At 35.8% G+C, this 26,179-nt stretch overlaps 1 protein-coding gene across 1 annotated transcript in view; it reads right to left on the bottom strand.

Moving 5' to 3' along the window:
• Nucleotides 1–26,179, bottom strand: part of LRMDA (leucine rich melanocyte differentiation associated) — a 691,665-nt gene that overhangs the window by 255,746 nt on the left and 409,740 nt on the right. The gene's annotated exons all lie outside the window — the stretch shown is intronic.

Below are 26,179 nucleotides of genomic sequence, written 5' to 3'. Positions count from 1 at the left end.
GCCTACAGTTGTCAGCAATCTTGTTCACAAATTTATACACGTTTTAGAAAAAGTACAAATTGGTTAGTTGTAGGCCTACATGCAAATTTCAGATTCTCCCATGGTCAACATACAAAACCAAAAAATTCATTAGGAAAGGAATTGCTGCTTCTGTTCTATGTGTATACAGCTCCCAGCACACACAGAAATCTGGCGAGTGGCAATAATATTGACTCATCCAAAATTAATATTTAGTAATGCTACAACTGTAGGTGCCTCTTCACATTGAAGATATGCCTTTTTAAAAGCAAAATTACATGCACTGCTTTTTGCTGCATCTTGAAGACATAGTTATTATTAACTTTCCACTCTCTCAGCCAACACCTGCACAAATCAATTCTTTATGTGGCTAGTTCTAATAGCACGTATTATAATCCTGATATCCAAGGAATTTCAACCAATGAAAAAGAATGTTCCTGTATCTTAATATTGTCTCTAGAACGTGGACCAATAAAAGAAAAAACATGTTTATGAGCTTGCTTTATGGAGTTTGGATCTAACGAATCATCATTCTCCACAGAATCACAGTTGAGCTCTTTCTTGCATTGAGTTACACCAACTTTTTGAAAGTGGGAGCATAATGTCTTTTTCTGAAACTATGTCATTATTTTGGTCAAAGATTGTTTACATTAAACAAAATCAGTTTACCAAACTTTGACATGTTTGCCCAACTGCATACAGTTTATATTGGAAACACAACTTTTAAATGAACTTTCTGTAGTCTAACCTCTCTGATTTCTAGCATGCAGCTCTAGATTCTTATACTGCACCAAAAAGCTTGTCACTGGCATAAATCATGTTCTCTAAGAGGTTTCCAGTAAAGTAAATAATGACTGTAACTTCAAATTGTTTGTTAATAACTTCAAAGAGGCTACATCTATCAAATACTGATTTAACTTTCTTGCCAGGTGCAGCACTTCGTCAAGAAAATATCAATCTCCAAATTAAGATTAGGGAAAGCAATTTCTTAATGCTGCTATTTCCCTGTTAAGTTTATTTTAGTAGGTTTGATAAATGGAATTTAAATTAGGATTTCATCATCCTAAAGCATCAGAGATTGATTGTAAAATAGCCCTTAATAAATCCATACTGTCTCCTATAAGTTGATGTACATATTACGGCACACTGCAAACATATCTGTACTGTCAAATATACTGGGTTGTTTGTTATTTTTTCATTATAAAAGACCACATCTGTCTAGTAAATATGAATCCAATCTATGCCATACTCCTACAGGTTTCAACACATTACCTGGCAAGCATTCTCAGGTTTCACTGATTTTGCTTGGAACCAGCAATGCCTAGTGCTTGGACAACTTTAGGCACAAGATACCAAGTAAAAATTAACATTGCTCCTAAAATCTTGGGTTCGCAAAGGACTGCACAGTCCACACTTTGAGGGATAAATGTGGAAAGAAGTGAACCTATAGAGCACCTGGGAGAATCATTTTTCTTTTTTTTTTTTTAAGAACTATCCATCTTTTAAATTATATTTTACCTTGAAAAGTTGGACTAGATGATCCTTAAGGTCCCTTCCAACCTGGCATTCTACAATTCTATGATTTCTTTAACCATTGCTTGAAGACATTCCTACTAAAATTAGTCCTTTTCCACCTTCACATAGCTTTTCTCAAACCATTTGCCCCACTTTCAGCCTTGTAGAGGCTGAAACATTAATCACAATTACCCCTCCACTGGTAGGGGAATATTCTGATTTACTAGGATCTACATCCATACAGATACTGAGACACACGCCAGCCAAGATTTCTAGTAACTCCTCAAGCAGACAGAAATACAACTCCCACTGACTTGGAATGGGTACTGAGAAACCAGGGCTGGATTTCTAAGCCTATCAAGATACCTCTTAAAATATGCCTCAACACCCCTGTAAATTCAGGCCTAACCACTTGCATTAGAGGCAAGACCAGTATTTCACTCTCACTCAGCTTTGCAATTCTCTCTTCAGTACACAGCGTGTGCTGAGAGAAAGTATGTTTCAAACTGATTTAAAAGTCTAAACTCACCTATGTTTCCAACAGTGTATCAACTGCCCTGTAGATTCTGATGTGCCAAAACTGGATATGAATCTTGAAATCAAACATCGTTTTGAGACCTGATTGGCTTTTGAGGGAGAACAGAAGGAATTCAGAATGTTGAGGGGAACTTCAGTAATTTCTTTCCTTTTTTTTTTTTTTTTTTTTTAATTCCTCCAGATTTCTCCAAAAGCTTAGTCAACTGTGGCTTTGTTACAATTTATACTTCTATCACTTTAATGTTTCCATTGAATAAAAACGATTCTTTCTCTTATTTGTACCTGATTTTGTAGTTGCATTCCATATCACATACTTTTCACTGTATTAGTGAAAAGTAAATTCAGATGTAGCTGATTCACATTTGCAGACAGAACATTGAATTGCAGAAAAGTGGCTATCCTTTTTATTTCAGTTAAATTTATAGTAAAGCCACAAAGCGCTAGGATAAGAAACAGCAGTTACTCACAAACAAAATACTTAATATTAGCCCCTTAAAACAGTGTGTAGGAAAAGTAATCTTATTCCAAGAAACAGTCACAGCTCCTCTCTTTTGAAGTGAGTGCTGTTTGAGGATGCCCAAGTCCAGTTTACAAGCAGCTGAAATAGTAAAAGCAACCTAAGATTCCTAAAATAATCATCCTAGCATGAGTCTTCTGATGAACAATAGCTCTTCAACTCAGGAGTATTATCTGCAGATATCTTACATACTTCACAAAAAGACTATGAAGTTTGCACAGCAAACAAAGCATAGAAGTACTTAAACTATTATTCAAGTCTATGACATAGTTTTAATATTTTTAATATCGTTAAATGAAATTAATGTTTAAAATATTTCTCATTACACGTAAACAAACTGAAGAAATTTATGCCCAAAATGTCAATACAAATAAAAATATGTCTTATATAGTGCCAAAACGCTAGTTTCTTTTGACATCTAGCAAACCTCAGCCATAACCACTATCAATTCTGAAAAGATTCAGTCATACAATTGTTTGAATGACTGGTGTAGCTCTTCTGTCATTAATTCTACTATGAGAGAAAAATCACTGAGAAATACACTCTTACAACAAAGCCATCTGACAATTACGTGATTTTTTGAAATCTTTAGTATTTACAGCAAACACACTTTCAGGGATATCTAGACAAACTATACATTTAAATAACCACTGGTTTTGGTAGAATTTTTTTGTCCCTTTTTTGGCCCACAAACACAACTATTTTACAGACCACCACAAAGTCATTCTTACTCAATGAAATTGTTATGCAACCATCCTAAAAGCAAGTTCATTTATCTAAAGGACACAGAATCCAAAATCTAACAACAATACTTTAAACAGTTAATATGATTATTTCGTCACCTCACTCAGAAGTAAAAACAACCTGCAATTACTGGCTTATCAAATAGCGATGGATTTCCTGGAAATACAAAGAATTTTGTGCTTGGTTACTTTAAGGAAACTTAATTATGGGTAGAAAAAAGAAAAGTTAGGGAAATTCTGACAAAAGGTGAATTTGTGGGAGATACGAAGGTCAACGAAGAAATGTTTAGGAAAAGTGACACACCTGAAGGATTAAAAAGAAATATTAATGTAATAATGTCATTCCAAGTGAAAAATCATGTGTTAGCAATGTAAGCGTACTTTAAGGCATCTTTGCTTTTAATGAAGGGCAGGAGGGGCTTTTATTCTTAAAAATCTGAAGATTATAAAGAAACATTGACCCTTAAGAAGAGATCCTGCAGAGTTGGCAAAATCTTCAGCAGACATAGAGGCACACAATTAGGAGACAATCTTTGAAATGGAAGCATTTGATAATCTTTCCTATCACTTCATATCTTTCGGAGAAGTTTTCTACAAAAGCCAATCATTATTGCTGTCTTCAACTGTTCTGAGAATTTCAATTTGTGATTGTATTTACCAGGGCATAATGCAAATACTTCAAAATAACAAATTAAAAAAAAAAAAGGCAGAAAATCCAATTATATTCAAGAATCCACACAGGATGATGGGATATTAGTCCTTTTACCTCTTGATCTATCATTTGGAATCTATCACCAGATCTGTAGTGGGCAAGATCCCATTACAACACTCTTCAGAGACCAACACCCATGTTATTGACCATATTCCTAGCTGTTCATTGCTCAAACATTACGCTTTTAACATTTCCAACAGAGAAGCTGAGAATTGAGCTGACATAGCAGTTATAACTCTTGAGGTTTTTGTCAATATAGGAAACAGTACCCTAGCAGAGCTCATGTGTAAAAAGCAGGGAAAAAGTTACATCGACCATCACATGTATGAACTGAATATATAATCCCACTCTGCAATGCTACCAGTACACCTCAGAAGACATGAATTCATTTAACTGTCTTGAAATTCCACTAATTTTGACATTTAGAACCAGCAAGCAATTCTTTAACTCCAAAAGAGAATCTAACCTATATTGGGTAATATAATCAAAACTAACTGATCTCTTTTTACGTGCATTAAAAGGCTCTGTTAATATTACACTTGGGGCCATTACAAATGTCTTACATTGCACACATTTAGGATACAGCAAAGTTTTATCACAGTCATTATAAAAATGTCGCTTCAAACTATTTTTACACTAATAAGATGGTCTTCAATTGAATAAATTGCAGTTACAGAGTGATTACCACTGTTACAACTTACATTTAGTTCACAGGTTAGTACAGTGATGGCTAACATGGAGGGAAAAAAAAAATAACACATGATTCAACTTTGCATTTTGCACTAACCAGGTTGATTTAAGTCATAAGTAAAAGTTGAAATGTCAAATCTACTTGGAAGATATAAGGTAATAGACATTCCACTTACTTCTCAAGTGCACAACCAATAACATGCTATTATTTATGCAGAAAGGATAACACATTCTCTTAGCCCACACTGTAACATATTTTGTCTGAAACTAGTCAGTAAATTGCTATTGCAGAAGCAATTAACAATCGTAAAGCCTTTTGAGTTTTACAAGGTGTTCATAATGGGCATTACATACGATTTATATGAAAAACATGACTCAGCTCTTCAAATGCAACCAATCTGTGGATGTGAGGCTTGTTGTGTGACATCTTGTTATCTCTGAGATATGCAAAACCTAAATCTTTCTTAATATTAGTCAGACAAATGCAGTGATAAACACACACTCATGGAGTTTCTATTAAAAATTAGTTCACTTTTGATAATGAGGCTTACACAGAAACACTGTATTTTAAATGGAACTCAAAGAGGTTTCAATACTAGATAGGAATAAATTCACTCAAAAGTACTTTAAAATAGGCATAAGCAGTTATGATCACCGGCTACCTGGACCTGGGGACATAGTTCTTCAAAAGATAGAATTTTTTAACTAAACTGATGCCTACTGAATTACGATTAACAAAGTCCCTGGCTTTCACAAACGTGTGTTAACTTGGTGTATTTCAACTGTTCAAGTTGTCAGGAAACATAACACTTCTTTAACTGAATTGTGCTAAGAAGGTTTTAGAGAGGGTTTTTGTTCTGTGCAACTTCTCTGTAATGGAAACATTTGCATTTTCTAAAATTTCCTTAACTTCTCTCAAGAAGATGCACTTTTCTGATCCCACAAAATAAATTAATATAAACTGCTTTACACTTCTAGCTCCCTCCCATCTAGTTAACACTCAGTCTTGTCTTTTCTTGGTTTTTCTTGGGTTTTTTATAACTTTTTTTCTATCACTGCTGCTCAAAGCAACTTATAGGCATGTTATTTTAAACAAAAAGGGATAACGGGCTTACTGTTCAGATTTTCCCAGTCACCTCCTCTCAACAGCTACAGGCTGTTTTCACTTCTCAAGACCAGATGCTGCAGTTCTAGTCTAGTCTACTCATTACCTACCAAAGATGCTAAGGTGACAAAAAAGCAGCAGATCCCCTCTTTACAAATTAAAGTCTGTTAAAAAAAAAAAAAAAAGAGAGAGAATTAGAGAAATAAAAATAACTATTTTCTTCTGGAAGAACCTGGAGGTATGATTGTACCAAACTAACTTTAGAAGTGTTCAGAAAACAAAATTAAGGTAAATAAATTAAAAATTAAAATCCTACACTTGCTACTTTGCTTCCTTTACTGATCTTAGTTAGAGTATCAAATACGAATGAAAAAGAGAAGAAAAAAAAAAGCTTAGTTAACAGAAGAAAACTAAAAAGGAACTAAGAGAGAAGTCAATTATAAAACCTGTACTTAGTGGTCCCAGAATTGTCTGCAGGACGTTCATTGAAAAAGTCAAATGTATGAAATCGAAACAGTCTATGGCACTTATATTTTTAGGGCTGCAACAAGCACATTAAACAGGGAAAAAGTTATTCTTGAAAATATAAGCTTTTCTAATACAGCTATGTTTGTTCTTGAGGGCTTAGCAAAGGGGAGGCAGAGCAGAAGGCAAATTAACCCAAACTGTTGTGTCTGCAATGAAAAGAAATGTTTTAGTATTACTGCATTTTCTCACTCTATAAAAGTACTTTGGTTGCGCCCTTCTGACATCATCTTTAAGGTTATTCAAAATCCTACCATTTATATGAGAGTCAATCTGCCCTACTTTGGGAAGCAAGGACAGGTAGACAGACAGAAAGAGAGTTCTGAATACCTTTGTTCCAAAGAAAAGAAAAAACCAATGTGTGTGGTGGGAGTGGCTCTGAACTGAGGAACTGCATTCAATTCTTATTTCAGAGACAGTAATTAGAAGGAATGAAGATTCTCATTGCAACAATCATCTCTCAAAGCCTCTTTCTTTGAGTGACAAAGAAGGAATTTCAGACCATAGTGTTCTAGATACAGCGGAGAGGCGTGGGATAGAACAAAGGAATAGCAAGAACTTTTTTTCTGGGTTGTATAATCCTCAACTCAAGGGTACACTTAAAATATGACAATAAGATGGTTTCAGGAGCTACAACCCTCTCATTTATATTACTGCCAAGAGAATACTGTAAGATTCTGAAAACACACAAGAGATTCAGGTATATGTATGTGTGTATATATATACATATATATATATATATATATAAAACATTAAAGGAAATGGTTGTTTCAGAAGTCTGTGGTTGGATGATTACTATAAATAGACATCCACGCATGCAATGGCTGGTGTCCCTTATGTGGCATATGTGACTGAACCCAAACTATACTTACCATTTACATAGGTCTGCAAGAACAACGATAAAGTTACCTAGGAGATTTGTCTCAAAAGCTGCCAGAGGTCTGTAGTATACAAAAATACACTTATACACTTAAAAAAAATCATGAAAGCTAACAGTAGTACAAGGAATCTTCAGCCTCCTAGCAGTGTTGGACCAGTAGCAGACCAACAGTTCCCAACATCACTATATTGATGCTGGTCCACTCCACTTCTACTGTATGTGAGTTGTCTGTAGCAAATTTTCATTGATTTATAGATATCTACATGAGTCAACTATGAATCACAAGACACTTCTGCATGAACATCATAAAATCAGGAATAGGATGTATTTGAGAAGGAACAAGATTAAAAAAATAATCAGGATTAGTTGCCATACAATCTCAGCATGGCATTGCTCCAATAGGTATGGGAGTCAAGGATGCAGGGCTGTCTGTTGATGACCTTATCAAAGGCCTGCACACATGGAAAGCAACTTCAACATTAACAAACATGCTAATCTGCTTCAAATCAAATAAGCAATTACCCTGCTATTTCCATGAATTCTGAGGCAAGTATAATTTGATAGTTAGACATTAATAAATCTGTTTCATGGATCTTACCACTATCTGATAAAGAAGCTTTCTTTTACTATCTCTTTAATTTTATTAAATAAAGTAAACTCGTATCTAACTAAATAGGCTTCATGAGTGCTAATCTTAGCCGAAAGCATTCTTATGGATTGACTCTGCCTCAGTAGGGCTACATAAATATTTATAAAGACTTCACACGAAGAGCAGATCTGACATAAGGCTTTAAAAGACTCCTCAACATATATAAAACCTGGAGAAACAAGAGATTTTGTAAAGACAATGAAGCTCTTAGCCCTCAAAAACCCCCTCTTAAATCCTGGAGGGCTGGTAATAGCACACAAACGTACGTATGAATCTGCACACAAGATTCACATCAGGGCTGCGCTACCAGCCTTCCAATAGTGATATCCTGTGTTTGTAGGCTGCCTTTTGAGTAGAAGATTTTCTTCTCATCTGGCTCACCTGCTTTTCCTGACAGACAGCTTTTTCCATGCCCTTAACAAAGGAAAAAGTGATTATGTTAATTTTCTGACTCAGTGGAGAATCACAGAATATTAGGGGTTGGAAGGGACCTCGAAAGTTCATCTAGTCCAAGCCCCCTGTCAGAGCAGGACCACTTATAGCAGATCACATAGGAACGGATCCAGGCAGATTCTGAATGTCTCCAGAGAAGGAGACTCCACGACTAGCACTGAAAGCCTGTGAGAAAGCCACACATGCAGGCTGTTCTCCCTTAAAAAAAAAAAAAAAAAAAAAAAGTCTTCTCCAATACAAATTACATCAGAAAAGTAAGTATTTCTTTGAATAGTGGAGAAGAGAAAGCATGAAATTCTGTCTCCACTGATAATGCAAATTGTTTCTAGCCACTTCACTGCAGGCAGGATTTTACTATAGATACAAAGGGGTGGCCCTTCGGCCTAGGCCCAGAAGTTCAGCCACATGATAATTAAATTATTTATTTTATTCCCACTACAGCAAGTTTCTACCAACTAAAACTATTCCACCATGCCACTAGTATAGATAAGCAAACGATGGGCCAGCAATTTAATCTCTTCTCCATCTTGAGATCAAGTTGTTACCATTTTACATGGTATATTAGTATTTGATTAATCTATATCTTTAAGAGTGCATATGAAACATTTTCTGCCACACAGAACAGATCTATCACGAATCCAGCTAAACACTAGCCCCGACAATGCAGTGTTTTCATCATTATTATCAATACAGGGATTATAAAAGACTACTCTCATCTTCAGGTAACCGTAGTATAGGCAAAATCTTCAGTTGAACCTTTTCTCCACATACAAGCCAAAAAAGATATCTGATTTTTCAAATTTGCAATAGCTGCTCTATCTACATACAATATTTTGACATCTCCTGACTGAAAATAAACTTGACATTAACTTCCATGAACCTTCTCTGGAATCACTGGACAGTCTAGTTTGCAACATAACTGCTTCCCAGTTGTAAAACTGTAAGGAAAATTAGGCATGTGCTTTCCTCTCCCAGACTACACCAGCCCTCATGTTAACTTCACTGTACCAGTATTACACAAGATTTATAGGGCCTGAATTAGTGCATTTTAGGTTTAATTAGAGCTCCATAAATTTTCAGTAGTCCTACTATGACACGTCCTCAGCCAGTGATCGTTCGTTTCCCCTGCATTCTGGGCAGAAGGTAGAAGACCAGGCTGCAAAGGACAAGACAATCATTGTCTCTGTATAGCGCAGTTTTTACAAGCCAAACCATATTCCACTAGGGGTTTATCAAATCAAAAAGCAGACTTCCCACTTGCCAAAGTATGATCTCGAGAGGACAAACGAAATAAATTCTCCACCAACAACATATCTACTCATTTCTACTCCAGGGGAGGTGGAGGAGAGGGTGGAGAAAAAGAGCACTTCGTATAAACAACAGTTCTTCAGAAGTTCTCTCCAGAGAAACTGGTAAACATATTGGGGAGAAAAAGACCCAAAAGCTTTGTTGCTGTTGCCTTGAAATCAAGAAGCTGCTATGCAGAAGAACATTTCTAGTTTCATGTTAAAAAATAAATAAGGAAAATAAAATCCATTCTATCCATTTTTCTCTACTTTGCAACTGTCAACGGCCTTGCAGCAATGCTTCCCAGAAAGTTAGGTATGTCCTTTACTGAGAAACCATGCACCATTCTGGCCTGGTACATGAACGCAATTTAAAGATATTTTTCTATTCACAATCTGAATTATTTTCTCACCTTGTAAGAATTCTCTACTGTTAGAGATTAACAATAAAAGCCAAAGTACTCCTATCAGTAAATTACCTGTATAGCTGCTGCTGAAAATCTTGCCAATTAAATATTTCTTTATATTTAGAGAATGACTATTTGGTTGCTTTGAAACTAGAATCACATGTGCAGACATTTTAATGAGTTCTGCTTTGGAAAGATCATTTGGCATGGCGCAAATCTACATTTGTTTCTCTTACTCATATTGACACAGCAGACTACTCCCTCAGAGTCTACTCACAGGAGTAAAAGTGGAGTCAAAGTTTTTCTTAATATGAAAGAAGAATTTTGTGCCACAAATACAGTGCTTTTACCTAGTCCTGTTAGAACATTCCATCTTTCAAAATTGCACACATATTTGACTCATTATTTAAAAGTAGCACAGAAAAGTCTTATTCAGACCATAAAGATATGAAAAATCAACACACAAGAGAAAGGGAAAAAGCTGGGGGACATTATACAAAAGCAATGTAGTTATAAATTCAAGCAGACCTGGGGCAATGGATTAATATTGTGGCCTGTTAGACATCTCTGGAACAATATGCAATATGAAACAAAGCACAAAACTCCTGCCAAAATACATGCAAAGTGAGCAAGTTCTCCAAGAATAGCTCTAAGACCCAGCAGCACAAATATTTTATGCTCTATGTTCAACAATCCAATGGACTTGGCCTGTAGCTAACTGCAAAACATGCAAGTGACATCCTATTTCAAACTCAGGAACGCTATTTTTCCACAGAACTATGTACAGTTTCTTCCAGTTCATGCTTGATGGGCTTGACAAGAACAGGTAGAACAGGAACATTCACTCCTTCTACCACTCTAGATTTTTCCTAGAGACTACTTCTCTGGTGTTAGTACCTCCACCTTTCACTTTAAAACAAACATTTAGTTCATATTTTCTGTTGGCAACTAATAATAATAATAGGCTGACTGCTTACTCCTATCTAAACATTTTACATAAATTTCCAATCACTGGTGATTAGTAGTGCCCATACACCATAACAACACATGCTTAGTGGAAAATAACAAAAGCAATACAAAGAGCAAAACTATTATTTTCATATAGATGCAAAACTTTACAGTGAGAGTCACAAGCTGTAGTCTGGTGGCAAAACAATAGCAGGGAAAACAAAAATAGATTGCAATGAAAAAAGACAACAACAATCCACACACGTTTTCTTCCTCGTTCACATACTTTCTGTATGTATTCGCACTAATAGCCCTTTTGATAAAACCCTCCAGAAAATAATTAACTTTAATAGCTCTTCTGCAGCTAAAGCTGCAAAACTGGATGGCAAATATAAATGCACTTTTTACAGCAAAACTTAAGTCTTCAAAAGAATTACAAGGAAAAAAAAATTACAGGTTCAGCACTGCTTCTGGGGCAAAATGTGTATTTGTGATAAATGTATCAAATCCCCTAAAAACTACACCCATTGAAAATTCATATTTAGGCTGATTTGCTTTTCAAATCATATAGACAGCACAGTTGCGTACAATCTTTAAACGAGTACAACCACAGAGAAACGCCGAGAGATTTAAGAGAAATAAAAGCACGATCAGCTAGCTTGTAATCTTTTCTCTTATTCTCCTCCCTATAGCTGCATTAAATTGCCTGTTGAGAACAATAACTTATTTGTGCTTTTATAGGTAGAATGATTTGTATTATATAAAGATTTGGCTAACAGAGTAAAGATGCATTCACACTGAGCTGGATTACATGCTGTTAATAATTTTCTGGATGCTCTAGGGGACCTATAATTCTAGAGGACTACAGATTAGCATTTGAATATATGCTTCGTAATACATCCCAAAGCAGACTTTTTAATTTTCTTTTTGCCATTTTTCTAGAACCACAATAACCAGAAATCAAATCATTGAAAGCATTTTGGAGAAAAAGGTATACCACAATCAAGTTTTTATTCCCCACCCCCACACACTCTTAAGAATACACAGAAAATCTGTCTTTTCCCAACTCCCACACCATTTCAATAGCCTTCATTAGAATGTCAGACTATGTAGAATATGTGATCAGGTTTGCAGTACTGTTCTATGCATGTTGAATAAATGGGTAACTCGGCAAGCAAACCAGAATCTGTTGTTCTGAATAAAAGCTCAAGGTCTCTAGAAAGCTGGTTTTGCTGTGGGCTAGCTTCTGTTTCAGAAAACAATGTTAAAATACACTATTTTAACAAAATTAATAAAATACCTCACATTGCAAAGAAATACCCCCCAAATATGCTAACATTCTTTTGTTACTGAGTATAAACTTCAGCACAGACCAGACTCCCATACTTCTGTTTTCACGAAACACTGAACTCTGTTGGCCACCATTTGCTAAACACAAAAATCCTTTGTGAACTCTGTATGTCTTTTCATAATTTTTTTAATACTTCAGGACAGTCTTAAAGTATATGAATCTCTAATAAACATTATATTCTCAGACAAATTCAACTGGGAAGCATACTATAGTATGCATTACGTAGCATTATAAGGTTCACCTAGCAAGCACGCATTCACTGGACAAAATATACTTTTCATGACCTTTGGTCCTCAGTTATAATTAGTTGTCTGGTCCCAGTTGCTTACAGTGTAAACAAAGACTGATAAACCCATATTGGCTGCTTGTATTTATTACATTACAACACAGCCGCCAACTGTCTAACCATTCTAATAAAAAACTGTTTTCTAAGGTTTATGTTTTATTGCATGTATGACTCCCTTATTGGTTAGCATTTTGGAGTTGTGGAAGAGGTTATGTATTTAGAAACTGACTGCATTCATATCATATTTAAAACTTAATGCTATTTTATTAAAGACATATGGGCCTCCAAAGTACACATATTAAATGTCATGTAAGAAAAGTAGCAGTTTAAATCATGGTCAAATTCATTTTTGACATGACTCCTGAGGCTTCCCAAGATCTGAACTATTTCTTTGTAAATCTGGCAGTTTAACCACATTCATAAATCACTTTCAAAGTATATTATTTCTTAATTTTACTGCATTAGAGAGCATTTGGCCTATACAGTGAACTGATTGTAACCATTATGTGAACAAAGTTGGATATTTAGTCTTACAATGTGGGAAGAAAAAAAAAAGTCTTAATTTCTCAGTCCTGAATTTACTTCTTATTTTAACCCAAATGATACATTTCCCAATGAAACTTGCCAGAGTAAGACATATAGGATAGTTTGCTGTACTACCCCAACAGAAAACTTCATCTCCTCCCACTTTGAGCTCATAAGTTAGAAACACAAAGGCAATTATAATTTAGTCATTAAGCAAATATCCCACAGGTTCTTTTACAAGAAAGCAAGCCTAAGGTTTTCAAGGCCCACCAAGGTTGAAAGAGAAATGAATCATCTTTGGGACAATGCACATGTGTTTACTAAGTGCCTTGATATAGTGACATTTGATACATTAGAACATACGAAGCATACCTTAAATACACTTAAAAATTAAACACATGTAATGTAAGGACAGATTCCCTGTCTGCTAAAGTCACAAAAACCCCTAGCTCCAAAAGAGATCCATTCACAGAATCAGATTCAAAGCAATGCCATTTTTGAAACATGATTGAAGTTTACTTTATTTATCAGAGAAGTTCCTAATGGCAGAGTTAATTACAATTTGAATGTTTCCCTACGATCATTTTGTCCTTGGATTCTGTGAATAACAAAGATAAAATAGGACAACAATTTACTGCAAAAGTTTTAAACTCTCACTAATTCCTTCAAATAGAACACCAGTCCTCAGTCACAAAAGATTTTGAGCTTTTTATCCACATAATGAACCCCTCATTTTCCCCTGAAACAAGGATGCGTAACCAAAGTCTCCAAATTTTAAATGTTTTGTCAACCCCATTGTCTGCAAGATGGGCAAAAATTCTCCTCAGTCAAGGTTTTCAAGACTGTTAAAACACTGGTCTGTAAAGCAGACAGAAAAAAAAATTAAAAGAAAAAAAAGAAAAAATCAAATTCAAAGTTCAGAGAAATCACAACTCATGATTTTGGTGGAAGATTTCTTAAGAGTTTTAAAGGGCGCTTGGATAAAGATAAGTTTACTTATGTCTTTCGCCTAGATCAATAAAGATTCCAGGTGTGGAAACTGACTGCATAAAGATTATTCCACTGCCCCTAAAGTCAATTAAAAATCTGTTGCTTCATTCAAAACCAGGTAAGATTTTCAATGACCAGCCTGATTACGACAAGCTACAATTAGCATTATATTCTGCAACCAGGCATAGAACTCAATAAAATTATTCTCCCCATTTTTTGACATGATGATGTTAGCATCAGCTTCAACTGACATTCAGGAACTGAACCAGAATCTGTAAGTTCAATATGATTTTAAGGGAGCAGATGAAACTGTGCTGCATCCTTTTTCTTTGACAAAGGCAGCAGTTTTAGAAACTCATTAGGCAAAAAAGTTCAGCATTTCTTCCAAAACATCCCTTGGGCCTATACATTTTTGGTAAGGGTGAAGAAAAGGGAAGAAATATTAGTTCTTCTCTGAAAACAAGTTATTATTTTTTTTCCTGAAATAACTAATAAACCAGCTACAAATTGGTCATGTTCTTGGTAAATATTGAAGAAAGAATGACCGATATGCTTGAGCTTTTAGGAGACGAGCTCATCACTACCAGCCCTATGTGCCTCTTGGACCACACTCTGGCTGACATTAGTGCAGGGGAGGATTATTATAATGCTCTAGTGTTCTTGACCTGTCAATATGTTGCAGCACACAGTCTCTCTTTTAGCGCAACAGGAAAGGCAGGATTCAGCTGCTTAAATGCAAGCTTCTACTGCTGTTTTAGCCATGCTACAGTATCTGGGCCCGGCTTCCTGTGGTGGCTGCAGAAAAGCTTGTATCTCCCATAGATACTTATCTTCCATCTCTGCAGGGACCTGCTGTACGCTTTAGGGTATCTCAAAATGGCACTAGACTGCTAGTTTTAGGCATTTGCATTGTTTACAAAGTTAATAGAAATATTGGCCAATACCAGGTGCATTCATTTTACCTTGCCTTTTGTTCCTACCCTTTCATTCCATTCATCTAATTTGACTATGGCAACACTAAAAACAATCTAGCATTCTTTTCACAACAAGAATCCATACGATGTGCTTGCACAACGTTTTATATGACAAAGACATGGTCCTTTACCCCCCAATATAATTTAGGTCTTCACACCTGAACTTGTAGCCTGCAGATCGCTGTAGACTGTTCTTTTTGACCACAATCCCACTGATGTCAAAAGGAAACACATGGAAGATAAAATCCAATTCTATAGAATTAGGGACTACAGCATTATCACAGGCATCATTAAAAATGTCATAGAATCATTCAGGTTGGAAAAGACCTTTGAGATCATCAAGTCCAACCATCAACCCTCCTCTACCAAGTAGACCCCTAAACCTTATCTCCAAGAATCACTTCTAAACGACCTTTAAATATGTTAAGGGATGGTGACTCAACCACCTCCCCGGGCAGCCTATTCCAATGCCTGACAACCCTTTCAGTGAAAAAATTTTTCCTAATGTCAAGCCTAAACCTACCCTGGTGTGCAACCAAAACCATTTTGCTAATGGCAAGAAAAAACAAAGAATGTTATGGAATGACAGAGAATGACAGGTTGAAGGCACTCTCTCATTTGTTTACTTCTTTGGTCTGGATATAGAAACTTCACTACCACAAAGTTGTCAACTACATTATAAAAGGAAGCTTCTTGAAAGATTTACACTAATGAAGGAAAGTAGTACTTCAAGGCAGAAAAGAAGAAAAAATAATACAGTTCTTTGAATCACAAAGATCTGGTAAAATGTTCCAAATAAATACTTTCTGTTCAGCTTCCACACTCCCTAAGAATCAAGGAGAGGGGAAGAAGGCAAGAGGAATTCAGGGGGAAATTTACAGCAGAGAAATAGAAAAGTACTATGAAATACAGAAAAATTACCCTGTAAACACTGGGGGAAGCTTTCAGTAATTTAGATCCTAGAATTTATCAATAGGAGAAGACTACTGAAAAACAGAAGAGTACACAGAGATGTAATGACAACAGCTATAATAATCTATAGAATGTGACTTGCAATTATTAATTTCATGGATGTTAAATTGAACATGGCTATTCAATCAAACAAATCTTATTACCTAAAACTCTCTAAACCTTTAGATTCTTTTGTCCTTCTTCAAAATACCAGCAACCTAAAACTATGCAGCAACATAAGCTGGTGTGAAAGAACAAGTCATAATTGTGAGAGCATGATACAAAAAATTACTTGAAAGTTCACACAATGTTGCTTCATATGTGAGAATGACCTTTCTAAAAAACACGCAGTATAACCTCTGCCAGGGAGGATGCCAATGAACTCGGGTTAAGTTAATGTAAAATACAACTCTGTTTACATCATGATCTTCCTGATAGCATGTTGTCCCTTATTGTAAGATATGCTACAGAAAAGATCACAACCACAAATCATTTTTGTTTCCATTTGTGGTGGCCCTTTTGACCACGTTTATCTCCAACAGCTGGGTCAGTGAAACAGTGAAGCCAGGTCTTGACACAACATATATATATATATATATTGCAGAGCTTGCTGTGAAAACTATATGAAATCCAATCATAGTCAAAACAAGCAATAAATATAAACTCAGCCATGACAGCCCTTTCCAACTTTTGAACCAGGTGCTTCACATTTACAAAACTACAAGCAGGCCCTTTAATGGTTGTAGTTTGCCACTGATTCTCTCTCAGAAATCTTGCTGTGATAAGCAGCTTTCAGGAAAAAAATAATTTAAAAAATTGCACCTTTTTTCCATGGGTAGGAATTAACATAAATTCTAACCGTCACACTTAAGACTATTACTATTTCAATGGGAATGACTCATCTACCTGATTGAGAGTATGAGACATACAGTGTCTCAAAGATCGAGGGAAAAAAAAAAATCACCTATAGGAAAAAAAGAATAGACATAAGGTAGCCCAGAGTTTTGCCAATGCTATATTAAATACATACGCACCATATGAACAATGCCTGTGCCTAATAGCAGTGACATCTGATAATCCATTGCACTAGTTTTTCTGAAAAGAGTAACTACGGAAAAGTGCAGTGAGCTCTGCTTGTACAGCAGCAGTGTTTCCATTTCCAAAAGAAAAACAAACAAAACTTATAGAATAAAATTCTAGCCACGTTGATCCACTGGGAATTTAAACCAATAATTATTCTTGCCCTACTGTCTGATATCACAGTATTACATTCTGCCAAATGGTATTTTGTTAAGTAGACTGCATAGGCTGATCACAAGACAAAAGCCAGACCACAGGCTTGCAGCATCTAATAACTGAAGTTTCCATACTTCTGAGCCCACAAATAGGAAGAAAAACTAAAAAGAAAAACAGCAGTAATAAACAAGTTGTCATGCTAGCTTCTTCAATTAAATGGATGTGCTAATGATATACAGTGCCTATTGCCATTCATCAGAGAACCTCCAAGTGCTTTACAAATACTGAGTAAGTCTTACAAAGGGATCAATTTGCTCACTAGTACTGAAAGACAGACACCTTTCAGGTGCAAAGTAGCAGCTGGTTAACTAGCACACTGCAACACTACATAACAGTTTAGGGCAGAAGGTGGAGAAGAATGCCTTAGTAAATTGAGACTGCAGAGAATTCCATGGAGGCAGAATGTAATTTCCTGAATTGGAATCAGGCCAGGGCTCCAGGAGTAATACTCCTCCCTATCTGAAAAGTGCATGGGGGTCATTAATGGCTAAATGGACACTGGCTTCATGACAATCATGTACTCTCTTTTTAAAGGAATAATTTTAGGAAAGAGACATCAGCTTCTGCATTCTGTATCTTCAATAGCAATTAGATACTGAAATATAGTCCATATAATACCTTCCCAAAGAATTAAATATATATCAGTTTTTCAAGAATTATCACTACAAGAACAAACAATGAAGAAGAATCTTTCTCCATATCCTAACACACATATGACCCATACGTGTCTATTCTTCCTTCTTGACAGCTGGGAACTAGACCAGTCTAAGCAAAGAGAATTCTTTTGCTATTTCAGCAGCTGCATGTTTGCAGCTTAGTCCCCGCTGTTTAAACTCATTGCTTTCTTCACATTTACTGGCTGAGGTTCTTTCTAATCATGTGACCTGTAATACATGAAGACACAAAATACAGCAAAAAACCCAATCAATTCCCTTTAAATGTCTTGTAGTAGATTCAAGTACTGCATGCAAGCTTCTTATTCTCCAAGCTCTTTGTAGCTCAGATTCCCATCCTCAACTTTACTATCATAACCGTCTTTGCTTCCTCTTTGGCTACTGACCCTTCTCTTCCCTCTGTTGGTTGCTTTCTCTCAAGCCTGCCTTTCAGTTTGGTTTAACACAGCTGCCCTTACAGGCACTTTGAAGGCAACTCTTTAGTGACTGGCCTTAGCAAACTGCTCTAGATTATGTTATTAATTCCACCTTTTCCAGGAGTAAGGGCTTCCTCACATGATGCACAAATTCACAGACAGATCAAATTTATTGCTAGGTTTCTTCACTAGGACAACATGCTACGTAGCAAGTGCAACACTGGTCTGCTATCGATCATATGCAAAGACAGTGGGATCTATTGCACAATAATTTGAACCAAAGAGTAGAGTCTATGGCTGTCCTTCATATGCACATTTACTTTGATATATAACCAGAGGAAACATAAAAGAAGCTATCGCTATCACATATTGCTAATTACTGAATTATTTCATCCAAAGACTACATATCAGGCAAGATCCAAATTATGGTAGCACTGCTTGTTGACCAAGTATACAGTATCCTTATACACTGTAACTATGTTAGCGGGTCCACATATTATTCTCCACAGTGTCTGACAGATGTCTTCTATAGAACTTCATTAGCCATTGGATAGACTACCAGCTTTCAGCTTATTAGTCTAGTATATAATTTTTAGTCACACCCTTAAGTGCCTTATCACTTGCACAGCTCCAGTAATTAGATTTCCCATGTCTTAAAACCTCATGTCACTAATTTACCCTAAAAGCACCATGAGATGTAATAGCAGATTTCACCTCCAAACACCAAATCAAGACCTATCCGTATTTTGGGAACTGATTTTTTTTGCTTCTGCAAAAATTGAGGACAGCTTTAGTGACCTTTAATTTAAACTCTTCTGAACAAATTATTAATGAATTTATTAATATCACAGCTCAAATTCCATTTCTGGATTCATTGTGCTTTGTGGTGACCACATACACATGCTGAAGAGACAGCTATTATTGCAACGTGACTGTCAAGGGGACATACAGTTATTCTCAGAGATAGAGAGGCAGAAAATACTATTTGAAGTTCTAAGGATTGCATCGTACCCAAAAGTTTCTCCTGGTCTTCTTTTCAAATAATTGGATAACACAAACATACAAGACTCTAAACTTCCAAATTAAACAAAAAAAAAAGAAAATGTGAATCAGTATACCATAAGGAATTGGAAAACAGAAGGAAAAACTTAAGGTCATCTCAGTTCTCAAACACCTTGATCACTTCTTAATGTTGGAATTTCACAATGCTTTTCTTATTTCTTATTCTACCACACTAATCATCATACCTTAACATAAGGAAATACTTTTTCACTGTGAAGGTGACAGAGCACTGGAACAGGCTGCCCAGAGAGGTTGTGGAGTCTCCTTCTCTGGAGACATTCAAAACCCACCTGGATGCATTCCTGTTTGATCTACTCTAGGTGGTCCTGCTATGGCAGGGGGGTTGGGCTAGATGATCTTTCAAGATCCCTTCCAACCCCTAACATTCTGTGATACCTATTTCCCTGCTGTCCAAAGAAAGGCTTAGTTTAAGCTTAGTTCAAGATGTCATGCCTCAGTTTTAGAAAATAAGTAAAATCCACCAGTTTAGAAAAAAAGATGCAAATGTTATTCACACACAATTATTTCATAAAATTTTTATATAGGTGTCCTGGGTTACAGTGTAAAATGTGTCAAAAGAAAAAAATATTCTATTACCATCTTCAGGAGCTGTTGAGATCAGGTGGGGCGGTGCTCCCTGCCTCCCCCCTCTGGAGCCAAGCAGTCCATGCCAAATAAAAACGGAGATTTTGAACACCCTAGCAGCCTTCTTCCACTGGATTCCCAGAGGAGCTTTTCCCCCCCACTGGAGTTCCAGAGGACAAGAGCTACCTACCTACCACTGGACCTTCTGGACCTTCGGAGGAAGACCAGACTCTTTTACCTGATCGCTGCTTCCACAGAACTACATCCATCGCTTCAGGAGGACTGCAGCCAGCATCTTATCGGACTGCTACTGCCACCCTAACAGGGTGTCAGGTTGTATTCCTGACTCTGTCAGTGTAAACCAGTGGGTTGTTTGGTTTTTTCCCTGCCTTGTGTTATATATATATACATTAGTAAAGAACTGTTATTCCTATTCCCCATATCCTTGCCTGAAGGCCCGTTAATTTCAAAATTATAATAATTTGGAGGGAAGGGGGTTGCACTTTCCATTTCAAGGGAGGCTCCTGCCTTCCTCCACAGACACCTGTCTTTCAAACCAAGACAATAGGTATGTTTGCTTACACTTGTTTTGGATGTTAGCATTTGTTTGAGATAATGGGATTTTAAAAATTAAAATTTTTGAATGACTGAACTTAACTCTGTCAGCTTAGTTCTAGCATGTACCACTCTTGTATCTGGCAGATCCTACTCAGCAATGTTTTCTTCTAAACTGCCAAAGTGTTCATACACAGAAATATAAATTCCAGCTTTTTTTTTTTTCCCCAATTATTCTTTATTCCCAATTTTTATGAGTTATTAGGGGACTATGAGCCAATCATGTTATAGACTCTTGCTTAAAATACTTAAACTTTCCCAAGAGCAAAATGGATGCTCCAGTGTGCCAAACAGTAGCACGATGGTTACAATGTTTTTGTAGTCAATATTATTTATTGTATCTCAGTCTAGGTTAGAGTCTTGAATTTGTGACATTGTTCTGTTTTAGTACATGAAACCTTGACATCTGGACAATAAGAAACCCTACTATGCTCTCTGTCTACCTTTAGCCCGTATCCAGGGCTAAACTGTAACAGCTGGTTCATCACCCAACACCCCCTCACCAGTCAGGAAGGGTAATGAGGGAAAGGAGAGGAGACCCATGGGTTAGAGCGAAAACAGATTTAATGAAACAACACTAACAAAGGTAAACAAAGTTATACTCAGCCAAACGAATATGAAGCAGTCACAGTCAACCAAAGAGCAGTCCTCAGGAGCAGGGTGAAGCCAGAGGAGGAGCAGGAGGAACCCCAGCAGGAACCCCACAAGAGCTTCCTTTCCTCAGCAAACCTCTTAATTTACAATGACCATGACATTAAGGTGTGGGCTGCACCTGTAGCTAACTCAGGGCAGCTGTCCGGGCTGACTCCAAACTGCTAACAGCCTGCCTAGCATGTCTGGGCTGTGATACTGTCCCAGAGAAACCAAGACACTCTCTCAAAGAGGTATCTCACTAGCTAGCAATTTATTGACAAAATGATTCTTTACACTTTAAAAACCCTTTCCATCATATCTACTTCAAATGCTGTAAGTTCATAAGTCAAGATCTTTACACAAAGGTGCTGGTAAAAGGAAAAAATTGTAAGCAATGCAGATCTTCTCCAAAGGTTTATCTGCCACCTTTTATTTACTTTTAAAAGTCAGACTCATTTTCCTAATTTAGGGAGGGGGGAAATAGGTCCATGAGAAGCATTAGCACAAACACGTTGCCTAAATTCTTAGAAGCACACAGGATATATCTATTTAAGAAAAATATGATTCTTGTTAAATAGCCAAGGACAAAAATTACTAAAATCACTCCTTATGCCTTATCTGATTTTAATAGAATTTGAAAAAGCATATATCAGCATTGGTCACTTTGATAATGAGCTTTTCCTATGAGTTTAAACACAAGAATACTGACAATGATCTGAAAGCACCACTAGATTTTTAGCTCTCGTTATTTCTTAAGCTGTACTGCCTAAATATTTACACTTCCTATCATAATAAAATAATATCCCTCTACCCTTCAAGTAACAGTGTGAGCAAGAATCACGTACACTTATTACATGAAATGCAGATACTAGACTTGCCTTTCTGCTTAAGTTCCTTAGAGAACAAATGCTATGTCAGGTTTTATAATTTTAACTTGTGATGAAAACAACGCATCTGAGGGGGGGAAAAAAAATTCAAAACACCCGTACTGCCATCTTTTGTTGTACAAAGTTTCCTCTATACCCAGTGGACAAGATGCTCTTGGTAAAGTTGCAAGAAAGCAGAGTAACTCCACATAATATTAAGTCACTTACTTGGAAGAATACCCATGGATACCCTCTGATGATTTGGTCGTACAAGCTGCAAGACTGTTACATGTGACTAAATGCACACTGCTTCCTTTTGCCACCGTAAATAAAACTGATAAAAATGTTAACCTTAAAAATGCAGTAAGCTAAAAATTAGTTGTTGGCCAGAGGGGTTGCAAAATACTGGAAAATATATGTATTTTATAAACCCAAGTGCATTGACCCAGCATTAAGCGATTAAATTTATATTTAAAGAGACCTATGAAGTATTTATTTATAGAAATACACTTTAGATATAATGTATATATCCACATTTTATCATCTAGATTAAATGACCGTGAACATAGACCTTTAAAATATGAAATTATTATGTACTTTGATACATCATAATTTCATTTTATTTATATCATATGTAATCTTTATATCATATGGAATCTTAAAATGTATTCTCAAATCACATTCTGTTTTTCATCTCTAAGTTTTAAAGATTAAACAGTTGGAAGCACAATTCATATACCTATAAACCAAAGAAGGGTACAGTTTTAAATAATTATGTCAAGAAATGACAACTGTACTTTTTGTAGAAGCAGGGATGAATAATTACAAAGCTGGAACATAATTAAGCAATTTTGACTGTCGTATTCTTGAGCTGTCTTTCTGATGTGAAGTGCTGTCATGCCCAGAAACACACTTCACACTGGACAGGCATCTTCCACTTTGATCTACACTTATGCCAGTGGAATGAGGTCATGGTCTGGTCATTAAACAAGGCTTTCTCATCTGGCTCAATGCCTCTTATCCAGCCAGGCTTACTCAATCTTTATTAAAATCAGGCATGATACAATGTTCAATATTTTGACAAAAGAAAATGTAAACATTACAGAATAATGAAGTTTAGCTCACTCACATAGCAAGACGGAACACTGCATTGTAACATTAAACTGTTCTCTAATAAATGACTGCATCTTTCTGTAAGACAGTCATATCACAAACAGGTGCATTTTACACAAAGGATGAAATGAAGCAAAGCACAAGAAAGTGCAGTGTTCTGTTAAAAAAAAAAAAAAAAAAGAAAGTAAAAAAATTTATACAAAATAAAATATTTATGACTTAGTGATGACTGGTGATCGCTAGACACTTTTGCATTTAAGTAAACACAAGCTAGTCAGATGTAAATTTCTTCCTTTTATTCTCATTTTGTGTATTTTTTTCTTGGTGGGGTGTTCTGCTCTCCCAAGTATTTCATGTCAAGACTAAAATGAAAACAACTCCCCACATCACAGCCTCTTCAGATCATCAGTCTGCTTTTTATGCTGAATAAGCCATACGATCTCCTGCTTACCATAAATGGGGGGAAAAAAACCCACCACCTAACTAAGGATTTTTTGGTGTTTTTTTTTGTTTGTTTTTGGTTTTTTTTGTTTGTTTTGTTTTTGTTTTTGTTTTTGTTTTTGTTTTTTTTTCTGAAAAAGCAGGTCTGATAAGTTCACTGTTGTTATTACATCTGGCAGAACAATATTTCTATGTGGCACTCACCAACATAAATACTAATCATTCCAACTCCATTCCTGGCAAGTGTAGGCTGACACAGTGGCTACTACATCACGGGGAAAGAAAAAACATTCTTAGCAAGTTCACGATCAGCAGGATCTTATATCACCAGGTCAGCTTCTTAAGGAGTTTTTCTGATGACCAATACTGGACGTGCTGCAGTCTTCCTCTTAGTTTGGATTAACGTGTATTCTCCTATGACTAGTTTCAGAAAGCTTAGAATATATTACTGCTGTCTGTTAAATTTGGCTGAAACTGGTTAGAAATCTCAACTATACGGGAGGGAAACTGTTGGACAGAGGGCACAAGATTCAGGAAACCTGAAGGCTGAAGAATGAAAAGATATTACATGTTCAATATACAACACACAGTAGAATTTGAAAGTACAGTTATTGTGCACACCATCTTTGTGATATATAGAGGAATGCTGCTTCTTATGGTCTTTGAGTATAGTTATAAATAGCTATACACATACATATCTGCATTTGAAAACGTGTGTGCAGAGAGGATTTTATGAGTGTTCTCAGACATAAAAAGAGTTTGCATGCATGCATGCTATAAGCATGAATATCCTACGAAACAATCACAAATTCAAAACAATTTCAAGAGATTTATAATACCTGTTCTGCACACAATTTAATATTTATTTTAAATTAGCCACTTCTGTAATATGTACATAATATTGTATGATGAGGGTAATTTTATAGCACCTTAAGAAGCATTAATTCATGCCATGAAAAGCATTTACAATGATTTTACCATCAGCAATTTGTACCAAACCACTTATAAAAGAAGAAGAAGAAAAAAAACTTTAGTATGGCAATAACAACAGTAAATTTGAGCCTTCTGCAAATTTGCTGAAATAAACGTACATTTTATCAGAAGACTTAGTGGGTAAATAATTCAAAACTATATAAAAAGGTTCAATTACAGATATAAAAGATAAAGATGTTATCCCTACATTTGTGAAGTAATTTACCACTAGCTATTGACTTAAAACAAGATTTCATGAAGAAAAGGAACTTCAAATTTAAGAAACACTTTTTTCTTTTTTTTCCTAACACTATTAATTTGGTTAAAATTCAAAAAACAGACTCTTAAATGAAAAATGTAACTGCTAACAAAATTAAATAAACACTTCACCAGATCCAAAATCTGATTAGATAAGAATTATAAAAGAAGACAACATACATATGCTATATCTAACATATCTCAGCTGTTGCATTTGGTCAGATTCAGCAAAGATGGTTTGCTGTGAATAAGATATCCACAACAGCTTAGAAATAAATTATTACATTTAATATATATGTGAAGCTGAAATAACTAAAGGCAGTGGTAAACAATATATCAAAACTATGCTTGTTTCAGAACTTTTAACATTTTAGTAGTTACAATCAGTCTGAACTAATTTATTATGCACTGCAATTGTGCTTGTGATAACGCATTTATCTAGCAACACTGTTATGCTACCAAACAGTGCATTTCCATAACTGTTATGTCACTAAGTTTTAAGAAAGATCTGCAGCACTAGAACACTCTGAAGCACAGATTGCTGTTACCGTGTATTGATCAACAATGGAAAAAGAAGGTAGAGTGAAGAATTCACTTTCGCATTCCATTTGCATCAGCAGTATGCAGTATGCCCAAAGTTGATGCAAGTGGTATCAAAAGCTCAGACTACTGAAACTGTCTCTCTGATGTTGCCAATGCTTATTAGCAGGACACTACATTAAGTAACTTCATACAAAATTAGAATCAGCTGGTCCACTAAAAGCCACCAAACACCATAGGTGTGAGTTCTGTGATAGACATTTATGTTTAACAAACAAGGCAGCAGACAACTTGTCAGAAAAATTGGATTCTTTCACAAAAGCATATCACACAGTTGTTACACATCTTCAGACAGGCTAAAAATATTATTTTAAGCTCAGTGAAACATATTAGTTATTTTGTTATATGAAATAGAGGTTGGAAAACAAATTTGATAATGTAACCACAGTTCATTAACCAGATGTAACAGTAAAGTTTGATATTAAAACAAAGAAAAATTACTAAGGCTTTTGTCCCTCGCCTGATCACATTTATCAGTCTTGTCATTTGAAAGATTTTGTCTTTTACTTTAGTGAAAGACACAGCCAAGTTTTTGGAGTTATTTTGAAAGTGTTAATGAATCACATTGTTGTTATTTCTTCCATTT

This window comes from Leptosomus discolor, chromosome 6 (assembly GCF_034619465.1).
Source record: "Leptosomus discolor isolate bLepDis1 chromosome 6, bLepDis1.hap2, whole genome shotgun sequence".
In the NCBI taxonomy this organism is placed as follows: Eukaryota; Metazoa; Chordata; class Aves; order Leptosomiformes; family Leptosomidae; genus Leptosomus; species Leptosomus discolor.
This window is presented reverse-complemented; position numbering and strand designations above follow the sequence as displayed.